Source organism: Pseudophryne corroboree, chromosome 10, assembly GCF_028390025.1.
Source record: "Pseudophryne corroboree isolate aPseCor3 chromosome 10, aPseCor3.hap2, whole genome shotgun sequence".
NCBI classification, from domain to species: domain Eukaryota; kingdom Metazoa; phylum Chordata; class Amphibia; order Anura; family Myobatrachidae; genus Pseudophryne; species Pseudophryne corroboree.
The window spans coordinates 83,504,941-83,519,755 of NC_086453.1; positions in this window are offsets into that span (position 1 = coordinate 83,504,941).

A 14,815-nucleotide genomic window follows, 5' to 3' on the forward strand; every position below is an offset into this window, starting at 1 on the left:
AGTCTGTAACATGACCGTTAGGAGCGTATTGGCTGGTACTTTATCTCCCTCCACTTTATCACTCTCCAAGGCTTAGCACATAGACCCCATATTTAAGTGTGGCTTTTTAGAACTGATGTTGCCCATAGTAACCAGATTCTAGAAATTTTCTTCTAGAAGGTGCTAGATAACTGTTAGGTAGAATCTGATTGGTTGCTGTGGTAAAGTAAATAAAGTATAGTAAATAAACCCCCTGGACAATGCAAAGACTTTTCCTTTTAAATACTGTTGAAACTATCTTATTCCATTTCTTATGATGTCTAACACCCATTGGTCATTAACAGAATGTGACCATCTATCTGGGGTGTAGTATGGTATACCGGCGCTCGGGCTCCCGGCGACCAGCATACCGGCGCCGGGAGCCCGACCGCCGGCATACCGACAGCGTGGCGAGCGCAAAGGAGCCCCTTGCGCACCACACTATTTTATTCTCCCTCCAGGGGGGTCGTGGACCCCCACGAGGGAGAATAGTTGTCGGTATACTGTGCGCCGGGATCCCGACATTCGGCATACAGAAGACCACCCATCTGTCTGCATACTGGGCAGTTCTGCCTCATACACGTGTTAGAGGGGTCTGGTCTAGACAACATTCTTTATCCTTTATCCACTAGGGGACAGTGGAGCATATACACTGGGGTATAGATTGAGGGATGAGTGGAGCCTGGCTCTTTGAAAGCCATATACTTGTCATTAGTGTAGCTGAGTGGGTCTCAAGTTTTCCTAGCAGGTCATGCTTTGTGGATGTGTGTATGTGGAAGCAGGTTCGATAATTGATGACCCAGGAATATAGGCCCTCATTCCGAGTTGTTCGCTCGCTAGCTGCTTTTAGCAGCATTGCACACGCTAAGCCTCCGCCCTCTGGGAGTGTATCTTAGCTTAGCAGAATTGCGAATAGAAATTTCTTAGCAGTTCTGAGTAGCTCCAGACTTAAGGGCCCTACTCACTGGCCGACCCGCCGCCGAGCTACCCGACGGCGGATACGGCCGACGAGCGACACGGCGGCGGGGGGCAGTGACGGGGGGAGTGAAGTTTCTTCACTCCCCCCGTCACGCGGCTGCATTGAAGTGCAGGCAAATATGGACGAGATCGTCCATATTGGCCTGCATGCACAGCCGACGGGAGACCAGCGATGAACGAGCGCGGGGCCGCGCATCGTTCATCGCAGGAGTCTCCACACTGAAAGATATGAACGAGTTCTCGTTCATTTATGAACGAGATCGTTCATATCTTTCAAAAAATCGGCCAGTGTGTAGGGCCCTTTACTCTGCCATTGCGATCAGTTCAGTCAGTTTCGTTCCTGGTTTGACGTCACAAACACACCCAGCGTTCGTCCAGACACTCCCCCGTTTCTTCAGACACTCCCGCGTTTTTCCCATAAACGCCAGCGTTTTTTCGCACACGCCCAGAAAACAGCCAGTTTCCGCCCAGAAACACCCACTTCCTGTCAACCACAGTACGATCACCAGAACGATGAAAAATCCTCGTTATGCCGTGAGTAAAATACCTAACTTTTGTGTAAAATAACTAAGCGCATGCACTCTGCGAACCTTGCGCATGCGCAGTAAGCGACTAATCGCAATATAGCGATAATCGGCAAAGAGCGAACAACTCGGAATGACCCCCATAGAGTAACTCACCTGTGCATGATTGAATAAAGCCACCACACATGACCTGCTGGGAAAATATGAGGGATGAGGTTGATAACCCTTGGTCTAGCTCACAGGTTCTCAAACTCGGTCCTCAGGACCCCACACGGTGCATGTTTTGCAGGTCTCCTCACAAATTCACCAGTGAAATAATTAGCTCCACCTGCAGTCCTTTTAAAATGTGTCAGTGAGTAATTAATATACCTGTGCACTTGCTGGGTTACCTGTAAAACATGCACTGTGTGGGGTCCTGAGGACCGAGTATGAGAACCACTGGTCTAGCTCATAGGTTCTCAAACTCGGTCCTCAGGACCCCACACAGTGCATGTTTTGCAGGTCTCCTCACAGAATCACAAGTGAAATAATTAGCTCCACCTGTGGACCTTTTACAATGTGTCAGTGAGTAATTAATAAACCTGTGCACCTGCTGGGTTACCTGCAAAACATGCACTGTGTGGGGTCCTGAGGACCGAGTTTGAGAACCTCTTGTCTAGCTCGCCTCATAGGTCTGCAAACTCATTCCTCATTACCCCACACAGTGCATGTTTTGCAGGTAACCCAGCAGGTGCACAGGTGTATTACTCACAGACACATTTTAAAAGGTCCGCAGATGGAGTTAATTATTTCAATTGTGATTCTGTGAGGAGACCTGCAAAACATGCACTGTGTGGAGTAATGAGGACCGAGTTTGCAGACCTATAGTCTAGCTCAGGCATTCCCATCCACAATCCTCAAGGCACACCAACAGTGCAGGTTTTAGTGATATCCAGGCTTCAGCACAGATGGTTAAATCAAAATAACTGAGGTACTAATTAAGTCACCTGTGTTCAAGCCTGGATATCACTAAAACCAGGACTGTTAGTGTGCCTTGAGGACCGCGGTTGGGAAACACTGGTCTTGCTTATCGGATATTTATGTACCTTACAAATATACCCCTCCTAGAAGCAGCAGATTGGCGTACTTGGGTAGCTAGCCTGTACTCTGCTTGCAGCATCAGACAATGGGCCGGTCTCCGATATGGACACACTGCCGATGTCAGACACAGTGGAGAGCATGTGCGTTTCCGGGTGGTGACTTAGCGCCTGTACAGAGATGGTCCGATTTATGGGCGTGTAATGGGACTGTAGCGGGTGTGTCAGTGAAAGTGGCTGCGTACACAGGCGCTCACACAGGAGGCCATACTGCCATATGGCTGTGCAAGTTTCTATGACATGTCTAAAGACGCACCTATCGCCATTACAGCATGGACAGTGCTCATAGTGGGCCTCTCGTGCCTGGCACATTCAGCTGCCCGGATGTACAACAGGGAGGGGCTTTGTAGCCACATTTGCATAAACTCACAGGCGGGCCACCGCTGAAACACTTCCGTGTCCACCTCTGCATCATTCCCTATGTGTCACTGGGACTGATGAGAAGGTGACCCCTGTGCTACAGAAAGAAAACATACTACTACTGGAACAATCTATGCATAAAGACAGGAAGAGGTACAGGGTAAGAGAAGCCGCATTGTGGGGGCGATTCAGATTTACGCCTCCGTTTTGTGAAATGGAGCCCATCGCCTTCCCAAAATGGTTGCAACATGTCTTACTGCACCCAGGGTTGCAGGACCCGTGCTGCACATGTGCAGTGTACTATTGCGTGATTCCCCACCGTGCAACTCAACCTGACTCTGGCCCTATATACCAGTCAGGGACTTTTTTTTTTCTCTTAATCGGGGTCTACTTAGCCATTAGGGGAGGTAAAATGACTTTCTTATGCTACACTCAGTGTTGCAATTTAAACGGTACAAAACTACAGCGTGAAATCCTACAACAAAGAAACTGCTCTGGTGTGACGGGAACAGCTCCCAAATTACCTGACTCTAAGGTCACATCGCCCACATTCTGCAGAGCTCTGCATTTCCCCGAGTACTACCCATGTGACACTGCGATCGCCTCCTTCTGAGAGGTTCTCATCACTAGCGCAGCACATCTTTCCTGCATAGTAAATGTGAAGGGGTTTATGCTCCGTATCTTTCTGATGCATTTCTTTAAGCAGGATAGATCCATAAGTATTTTCCTTTGGTCTGCGGAGCAGCGTTCCTAATCCAGCAACCATTAAAGAAATGAACAGTCACACTTTATGTACTAAATGATCTGTTTTTTTTCCTGGCATTCAAGAAATAAAAAAAGACCCATGTGTAGATGCTTTTGCGCAGCGGAAAGACATTCACATTTGCTTTGTAGATCAATATTTTATTCCAGTGCAGTGATGCTAGGTAAGTAGCTGACAAGTGATCTAGCGGTGCGGATGTAAGAGAGCCTCAGACACCGTTCCCCTGCAGCCATCAGCTGAGACGATAGTTGCTGCTATGAATGGCTCCATAAATTTCCACACTGGCAGAATGATATCCCTAAACACATTTATACCCCTTTCAGACTGCGACCTGGGAACCTCAGGCATGGTTTTGCCTTGTAAATAAATGATTGCCCATTTAAAAAAAAAAAGTCCAAGATCGGTCAGCATCCCACATCTTCAGAAAACTCTGATCCTATTACATATGCCCCATAGTATTTGACAGCAGATAAGAACCTCTTGGTCCATCTAGTCTGCCCTAAGGTTATATATTTATTTTTTTGTTGGGAGACAATTGACCTACCAGTATAATTTTGGACCATGCTAGTATGGGGTGAATATATAAACTCCACACAGTAAGGGCCGTGGTGGGAATAATAATACATTTGCAGCTACTAAAATATGCGTGTTAGGCCTGCTGATAATAGAAGCTTACAAATTAAGAGAAAATGCCAGAGGCTTGGTAATTAGACCAAACAAATCTGATTTATTTAGTAACTTTCCACAACTGCTCCCCCCAATTTCTACATTCATCTCTCCTGATATTGCTGTACCACATCTTACCAAAGCCCTAGAAATAGCCATTGAAGAGATAAATCCAGCTACTCTTCACATTGGTGTTAGCCATGGTATTCTAAAGTGATGTCACATCTACAAAAACTCTCGTAAAGTAGAACGTTATTAGTGTACATCTAACTCCTAATGACTTCCTCACATATAAGGCTGTGTATATATAATCTACCCACTATCGAAGGTTCTGGACACTGTCAACCCAACATATCTCCAATCTCTCATCTCTCTTCAAGCTTCTAAACCCAAGTTTTTTTTTATACATTTAAATCTTTTTGCACACCTCCCACACCAAACCTATCAGCTATCAGTGCCCAAGACCTTCTTGTCATGTGATCCCACCAATGAAGATACAGTATCTACTTATCTTCCTACTCTACAATCTCTTCTTTGATCCTATATTTTCACCAATCCAAATCAGTTGAGCTCCGTCTCCCGTGTTCCTTTCAACCTTATCTAAAGTCTGAAATTTTTCTCTACTGGAATCTTTCCACCCTTATTCAAGCATAGAGCGATGGCTTCTATCCTCAAACACCCCCCCCCCCCTATTCAAACTCTCAGCTCCCATGCCCCTCCAAGCTACTTTAGAGACATGCTTACACCCATCTCACACTTTCTGACTACTAGACCCTCTCCAGACAAGTATTTAATTCCCAATACACCCTGGACTGCAGTGACTACTAAAGCTGGGTACACACTGGCCAATATATCGGCCATTCTGTTGAACGACCGATATATTGTTGGTTTGTCGGCCAGTGTGTACCAATAATATGTCTGTGGTCCTAATTCAGACCTGATCGCAGCAGCAAAATTGTTCTCTAATGGTCAAAACCATGTGCACTGCAGGGGGGTATATATAGCATGTGCAGAGAGAGTTAAGGGCCCCATACACTACCGCGACATGTCTGTCTGACATGTCGCAGGCGATCACCCCCAGCAGCCTCCAGGGGGCAGGAACTCCGAAGATACATCGTATGCTGTCCTTTTGCATACAATGTATCTTGGGCGATACTGGCCCATCCCAGCCATGCCTGCAGGGTCGGACCAGATTGAATGTGCAGCACAAAATGCCTCCAAAATGCCCGATTTCATCTGATATATCGGGCCGAATGCCTAAAATCGGATGAAATCGGGCATTATCGTCCTAGTGTATGGGTCCCTTTAGATTTGGGTGGGGTGTGTTCAAACTGAAATCTAAATTGCAGTGTAAAAATAAAGCAGCCAGTACCTGGGAATCAGATCTCTCCCATCTGTTGGAAGATGATCTATGGGAAGAAATCAGAATGCGCATAGCTAAAGCGTCTATTAGTGTGGCACTCAGGGAAACGTGCTATAAGGTCTACACCAGGTGGTACTTGGTTCCCTCCAGATTACATTCCATCTACCCCACGACATCAAATATGTGTTGGAGACTCTGTGGAGAGGAGGGCACCTTTTACCACATATGGTGGACGTGCCCCTCGATCCGCCCATTTTGGAAAATGGTAGGAGCACTTGTTGCTCAAACATGCGGACATAATTTAGACCTCTCCCCTGAAACTGCTCTACTTCAAGCCCCCATACCAATGTTACCCAAAACCCAGGACAAGCTTGCTATGATACTTTGCATGGCGGCAAAATCTCTGATAGCTAAATGCTGGAAAGACCATAAACCTCCCTCCAAGACATTACTGATATCCAAGATCAATTATATAGCCAGTATGGAATATATTACAAGCCTAAGAAATAACACGGTGGCCCAGTTCCACAACATCTGGTCTCCTTGGTACCTCGCTCGGTCTTTATTGATGCCTGGACTGTGTTGATGCTGCTAATACTGCTAACTCTGCTAATACCTCTATCACCTATGTTACCTCCCCCTCTCCTATTGATAAGGGGAATTGTTCCCACCATCTGGCCTCCCTGTAGGTAATTTACCCAAGGATTTCCCTCAATTAAGCTATATACTCTAGCATCCTTCCTCCCTGCCCTTTCTTTTTCTCTTTTACTTTCACTCTTCACAGATTTACTCTCAGTTTTAGTATAAAATTTATACTATATCTATAAAATAAAACGAGACAGGTCAAGTACGAGCTTAGAAATTAGCAGGGAGCATATTATCAATATTATCAGTTGGACTATGATTTCATAGAATTGTTTTTATATTTCTAACTCGATATGTGAAATGGCTGTTTTCATGATCTATGCCCTAACCTGCACAAGTCTGTTCTTGTTAACCTTGTGATTACTGACCACTCTCAATAAAAACTCTAACTTTAAAAAAAAAATAAAGCAGCCAGTATTTACCCTGCACAGAAACAAAATAACCCACCCAAATCTAACGCTCTCTGCACATGTTACATCTGCCACACCTGCAGTGCACATGGTTTTGCCCATTAGAGAACAATTTTCTACCTTTGGAGCATATGGGTGATGTAATAACTTCCCCTAACTATCCCTACCTTGGTCCAGCCTGCAGGATTCCTCAGCCTTTGGTGTTCAAGTAGGCTGTCCGCTGCTCTCCTGTTGTGTTGCCACTGCAACAAGTGTGATCATGGGCAGCGGGATGATGTTGTTTACTTTAAACATTCATGGTTTTATTTTTTACAAGTGCCACAAAAATAGCGCTCAATCTTAATTTTATATAGCTTTATCCAATCTTAAGCGGATTTTACTTTTAGTGCAAAAATCATATTTATTTATATGTTCACATGGCCTAATTCAGACTTGATTGCAGCAGCAAAATTGTTCTCTAATGGGCACGCTCTTTTTCCAACTAATTGACTTTCCGGTGCCTCTTTCGCCCGCTAACTTTCTTCTCTGCACTCCACCCGACCACGTCTCTAAAGACTCGAAAAAACTGACCCTCTTTATCTCGTGCGCAGCCAAATTTCAAATAGCATGTAACTGGAAGAACCCCGATGCTCAAAACCGTCAGGCGCTAATGAACAGAATCTGGTTTGTCGCAAACATGGAATACATTACTAGCCTACAACACAACACAGTCCAAAAATTCCACTCTACCTGGCTTCCCTGGTAAAGGTATCACGACCAACCCCTCCCAGGATTAAATTAATTCCGGATCCCATTCTATAACTGCTACCTTTCCCCCTAACCCTTCCCCCCCCTTTTTTTTTTCTTTTCCCGCCCCTCCCCTTATTCTCTTTCTATTTCTCAGGCCTCCGACTCACAGCGAAACTTTTCTTTTTCTCCTTGCTTCTACATCTCTTGATTTCTTCTTTCTATCCTACCCTTCCTTTCTACTTTACACATCTGTCCCGCCAAATATTTACTGTCTCCATTACAGCTCGGAACACTGCGAGCTCACTCCTTTTCCTGATTTTACATCTTCCTGTTTTACAAAACCCGACTTCTTACTTATTTCCCAAATCTCTAGATAAATCGTTAACATATTACACTTTTCTCCTTTTTTATCACTTCTTCGGAAAAACTTTATGTATCTGTATTCACTCTGACCTTTCAGCCACCTGTTCATTGATTATATTCCTGTTGTGTTATCTAATGCTGAAATGTTTGTTTCGCTCTCACAATAAAAACTACTTGATTAAAAAAAAAAAAAGCCAGCTGCAGGCCAGGTTACTATCACAGACTCTGTAGGTCATCTCCCTTGATGACTGAGGACCGGCCGGGAAGCGCAGGCGAAACCAAAACGTATGTACCATTGACTGTAGCCATTTTTCTATTGTATTGTATTGTTGTTATTGTAACCCCCTTTCAGCAATTATATGTTGGTGTGTCGGAACCCAGCATCTTAAATACAATCTGGTGTCGTGTCTCTTTTCCCTGCTAAGGTTATAAGTGTATTTCAGTCACACGAGTAGCTGCAGAGTGCTCACGGCGTGTCTTTGGGTGTGTACGCACTGCGTGTACTTTGTACGGCCAGCACAGCGTTTGTACGCAAAGTACGTACACGGTACGGGGCTTTGTACGCTAATGGTGTAAAAAGTACGTAGGCTAAGGTTGATCACAAACGGCCGCAGCGGCTCCATTTTAAAGTGTATTTAATGTGTTTCTAAAGTGTTGCTTTTAGTCCTGTATGTAAATCGACGTTTACAATACATTTCACAGTGATAAAGTACCAGCCAATCAGCTCATAAGTGTCATGCCACAGGCTGGGTTTTAAAAAAAATGACACGAGCTGATTGGTTGGTACTTTATCACTGTGAAGTGAACTGTATCACTTTCCAAGGCTTAGTACATCTGGCTTTTTGCACCTAAATATCCCAATACATTATAGTGTAATGACATGTTAAGGTAGCACCTTTTAGAGGGCCAATTCCATATGTTGGGTACATATGTTGACCTTGGATATGTAATGTGGTACCTGAGATGTACGTCTGAGTGGATTTATCCAGTTGTGGAATCCCACACTGGATTGATCTTAGTGCATCAGTACGCTACTCCCATCTGGGTGCGTTTGCTGTAGACTCAGTCCTGGTGTGTTTTGGAATTGGGAAGCCATGAGCCCATGGGATTCTCCTGTGGCAATAGTAGTAGTGTGTATGGTGCCTTGTGGCTCAGCTGGGTCTGTGTGAGGACAGTGTAGTGTGTGTGTGTGTGTGTGTGTGTGTGTGTGTGTGTGTGTGTGTGTGTGTGTGTGTGGTCTGTAGCAGTCATCCATGCATTTCATCATCCTTGAAAGAGGCTCCCCAAAGTGGGAATGATTTTACAAGTAGGATGAAGACAGTGTCAAGTACAGCAGAGAAAGCCAGGAGAATTAGAAATAATGGCCTTTTAGCATTGATCAAATCATTGATTACTTAATGCTGGGTACACACTGATAGATCTGCAGATATATCTATAGGCGGATCGGGCAGTGTGCTGTGCATACAAATGGGTTTGTGTCAAAACTGGGTGGACATTTACATGTATTAAAGAAGTACAGTTCCGCACCAACTGAATATGTAAATACATATAACGAATTAGAAATATTCAAAAACCAATATAATCACTGCTGATTGCTAAATTCACAGAAGTAGATTATTGGTGGTGCTCCCAAATATTTTTTGTAGATCAGGCTACAGATTATTAGAAGAAAAAGACAAAAAAAAGTCCTTTTTGGGAGCACTCTTAGAAATCAATTATGAAAAAAGAGTAACACAAAATACTGAAATTTTTGTTCTGGTGAATCCTTTAAAACTTAACGTTTATTCTGTTTTCTTTACTAAAATACTGACCATAGGTCTGATTTTTAAAACATAGTACATGATATTCTTGGATTGAGCATCTTTAATTATATTTTCACCACTATTTCTTGATCCTTATAAATCACTAGGTAAATCAAGATTTTAAAAATCAGACCTATGGTCAGTATTTTAGTATAGAAAACAGAATAAACGTTAAGTTTTAAAGGATTCACCAGAACAAAAATGTCAGTATTTGTGTTACTCTTTTTTCATAATTGATTTCTAAGAGTGCTCCCAAAAAGGACTTTTTTTTGTCTTTTTCTTCTAATAATCTATGGACATTTACATGTGCCTGGCCAGTTGAGCCGCCAGTCACATGGCCCCTGCAGCATGTGTACGGGTGGTCGGCTAACTGCACGTACACATGCAATGCACTAATATAGCTGTAGATATATAGGTCATCGTGTGTGCAGCAGGGACGACTGCGTTCACAGACATATCTAAAATGAGTGCTATTTTGTGTGGCACCTGTAAAAAGGGAAAACATGTTTAAAATAAATGTTTACATCTCCCTTTGGAGCATATGGGTGATGTAATAACTTCCCCTAACTATCCCTACCTTGGTCCAGCCTGCAGGATTCCTCAGCCTTTGGTGTTCAAGTAGGCTGTCCGCTGCTCTCCCGTTGTGTTGCCACTGCAACAAGTGTGATCATGGGCAGCGGGATGATGTTGTTTACCAGGAGGTACCTGGTCAGGCCTACCTGGTCAGGGTGTATGAGCGAGGGAAGAATAGGATTAAGTCTAGTTGCCAATACTTTAGCGAAAATTTTCAAATCAGAGTTCAGAAGGGATATCAGGAGGTATCAGGAGGTATTGGAGGTATCAGGATAGATCTTGTGCAGCCGATCTGGCACCAAGTACCATCTTGTGTATATTTTGTATGAGTTTTCACGTATTGCCACGTTGATGGAGCATTGTGAGATTGCGGTGCGAATTGTGTCCCAACCCTCTTCCCCGAGGTGTTGCCCGAGATCTGCTTCCCACGCTAACTCGTGCGGTTCGAGGGGGGGGGCGATTCAGGGTTGAGGATGGATTTATAGAGAAAAGAGATAGTGCCCCTCTCTGTAGGATTGTAAATGCAGTATCTTTCAAGAGGTGTGGGAACCGGTAATGAGAATGGTAAGTGAAGAGAAGAGAGAAAGTGACAAATTTGAAGATATTGGTAAAACAGGGAATTGGGTAAGTCATATGTGCTTTTCAAATCGGCAAATGATTTAATGGCGTGTGTCCCTGTGAAGTGATGAATTCTAGTAGCACCAACAGAGATCCAACGACGGACCATTCCTTCGGAGAGCCCCGGGGGAAATGCTGGATTGTTCCAGATGTGAGTCAGAGGGGAGGGTTGGGTGGACAATTTCAATTTTTTATTCAGGTTCCTCCAATGTTTGAGTGTCAATTCTATCGTGGGTGAAGGACAGGGAAGTTGGGAGCATTGTTGTCCAGAGAGCCAAGGCAAGTATGAGATTGATGGGACTCCCATCATATCACTCTCCAAGTCTACCCACCTTCTAGTATGCTTTGGGGCATGCCAGGCAACCATTTGGCTCAGCCTAGTCGCATCGTAATAACGCTGGAAGATGGGAAGGCCTAGGCCGCCGTTCCGGGAATGTTTGGCTAAGATATCCCGCCGGATTCTGGTTTTTTTATGGTTCCAAATGAATTTACACAGAGAAAATTGAAGAGTATTAAGAGTCTGGGGGGGGGATCGGAATTGGGAGCGTTTGAAATAAGTATAGGAGTTTGGGGAGGGCGTTCCTTTTTATTGCATTGATTCGTCCCACCCACGAGAGAAAGTAGGATTCCCATTGATGAATATCTCTAAGGATAGAAGCAATGAGCGGGGGTAGTTGGCTCTGTAAAGGGAACTGTAAGATTTGGTGATAGAAACCCCTAAATATTTAAGCGAATGTCTGCGCCAGGAGAAGTCAAAATTATTTTGTAGGTGAGATTTAGTTGTTTTGGAGATGTGTAAGGAGAAGGCTTTGGATTTTGTCTGGTTAATCTTGTAACCCGAGAGGTTGCCATATGTGGGATAATTCTTGGAAGAGATTCGGGAGGGAAATAGTCGGGTTTGTCAATGTCAAAAGGATATCGTTGGCGAAGAGGGAGATGGTGTACTGGGTGTGATTGATACGTATCCCTGAAATGTCAGGGTTGGCCCGGATGCGATTCGCGAGGGGCTCAATGATAAGTGCGAATATGAGGGGAGATAATGGACATCCTTGTCGGGGTCCATTTGAAATTTTGAAGGGATCCGATAGTAACCCGTTGGAATGTACCGATGCTGAGGGGTTATGATATAAGGCCTGTATGGCCTGAAGAAATTTACCTTGAAAGCCAAAACGTTGTAGAGTGAGCTGCATGAAAGGCCATGAGACCCTGTCGAAGGTTTTCTTTGCATCCAGGGCGAGCACCAAGGATGGGATCTTGTGAAGGTTAATGTAGTGAATGATGTCGACAACGCGTCTAGTATTGTCAAGAGCCTGTCTAGACGGGACAAAGCCTACCTGGTCAGGGTGTATGAGCGAGGGAAGAATAGGATTAAGTCTAGTTGCCAATACTTTAGCGAAAATTTTCAAATCAGAGTTCAGAAGGGATATAGGCCGGTAGTTAGAAAGAAGCTGGGGGTCTTTACCGGGTTTTGGAAGCACGGTAATGATAGCCTTAGTAGTGTGGGAGTGGAAGGGGGACCCGTCCAGAAACAGTTTAAATACTGTAGTGAGGTGAGGAAGTAATGCGGGCTGAAAAGTTTTGTAGTAGGACATCGGAAAGCCGTCCGGACCTGGGGCTTTGGATGGCTTCTGACATTTGATAGCGATGTCGATTTCTTCAGGGGTGATAGGTTTATCGAGGCCCGAAGAGGTGTTTGAGTCGATACAGGGAAGGTCAGAGGATGCTAAGTATTCAGAAGTCGTGGGGTGGGTCGAGTTCAAGGAAGATGAGGTGTCAGGCAGATTGTAAAGCCGCTCGTAGTAATTCTTGAAAATAGAGTTAATAGTCGCCGGGTTGTATTGGAGGGAACCGTTGTCGTCTTTAATAGCCGGGATAGCAGTGTGCGCCTTCTGGGCTCTCAATCTGCTGGCCAATAGCTAATCCGCTTTGTTACTCTTTTCATAGAATCTTTGCTTTAACCAGCAGAGAGAGCGCTCAGTTTTTTCAGCCAGTAAAGCGTTCAGTGCTGCCCTGACCGACAAGAGTTGTGTGTAGAGAGAACGCGAGGGCCGTCGTTTATGTAGGGTTTCCAGGTTATGAACCTCAACTGTGAGAGACGCTATCTTTTGCTTATGTTCCCGGTTTCTATGCGATGCATAGCTGATAATGTGGCCTCTAATGACAGTTTTGTGGGCTTCCCAGATTAATGGGGTGCAAGAAGAATCAGTAATATTTAGGGAAAAATAGTCAGCGATAGCTAGATTAATTTTTTCTTGGAACTTAGGGATTTTCAAAAGTGTCTCGTTTATTCGCCAGTTGGGGCGGGTTGTCGGAGTATCGAGAATGTAAAAAGAGGCGGTGATGATGGAATGGTCTGACCTGGGGTTGGTGATAATAGATGAATCTGTGACGTGTTTAGAGACCAGAGTGCCGCAGAAAAAAAGATCGATTCGAGAGTATGATTGGTGTGGAATCGAGAAGAAAGTGTAGTCCCTAGCTGTTGGGTTGAGGGCCCGCCAGACATCGAAGAGGCCAGATTCGTGGATATGGTTGTTTAAGGATCGTGATGATGAATCACGTTGTGAGCGGGAATGACCGGAAGATCTATCTAAGTCAGTGTCTGGGACGGTGTTAAAGTCTCCCGCTAGTATTAAGTAACCTTTTCGGACTTTCGTCAAATCTGTGAAAAAAGAATTGAAAAAGGAGGGTTGCCCGAAGTTAGGAGCGTAGACAGTGGCGATCGTGCATTCCAAGTGTCCCAGTGTGCCCGTCAGGATGATATAGCGTCCGTCAGTGTCCGTGTGAGTCGAATGTAGTGTAAATGGGACTGTGGAGTGGATCAAAATGGCCACCCCGTTGTGCTTCGATTGGCTTGAAGAATAAAAGGTTGTCGGGTAGCGTTTGGTGGACAGGGTCGGATGCTGCCGAGATTTAAAGTGAGTTTCCTGGATAAACACTATTCCCACTTTGAGAGACTGGAGAGATCAGAACAGGGACGAACGTTTCTGAGGGGTATTGAGTCCCTTAGCGTTCAGAGACGCCAGGACCAGGGGCATCTTGAATGTGTCCTAGAAGGGGGGGGGGAGTAAGGAGGAGAGATGTGGGAAAGAGAGAGAGAGAGGAAAAGAGGAGAAAATAAATAAATAAATAATTAAAAATAAATAAATAACTCAAAAGTAAAAAAAAAAAGGGGGGGGGGAGACGAAGAAAGGACTCCGACTCAACGGAGGAGAGAGAAGAAAAGAGAGGAGAGAAAAAAGGAGAATAGGTACTGTCAGGGGGAGAAGTCTGTGCAGGGGTTCCTTACGACCAGCGAGAAGGAACAGGCACAGAGAGTAGGATCAAAGGATCCGGAGTGGGGGGTGTCGGATAGAGACTGTGCTCCCTCCACTAAGGGGAAAGGGCGAGGGAGGTGGGCTTAGAGGTTAGAGAGCAATGGTGCGAACTGGTGTGGTATGTAAAGGTAGTGGGGGAACACGTCCCTCCAGTGGTGGTCTATGCGGAATTTGCAGTAGAGGCCGTGAGGTAAAAGAAGCAATGCGTGGAAGACATAGCGGAGAGGCAGCATGCAGAGTGCAACGTTAGGTACATGACGAGCAGTACTACAGTAAGATAAACAACAGAGTTACTGCAGCTGGCTTTTTATACAGTGGATCAAAACATGATACAATAGACACTGTGTGCTCTTCTTCCATTTGGTTCGGGGGTGGGACATATCCTGTGCACCGGGGATCATTGGTCAGCTCAAGAGGTGGGCGATGGCTAAGACTTGAGATGTGATTTCTGTTGTTTGCATCTGAGTTCCCGCCCCATGACCAGTTAAACCCATCACATTCATCATACATAAATCTGGTATTATTAATAACTTAATGTTGCAATATACGATAA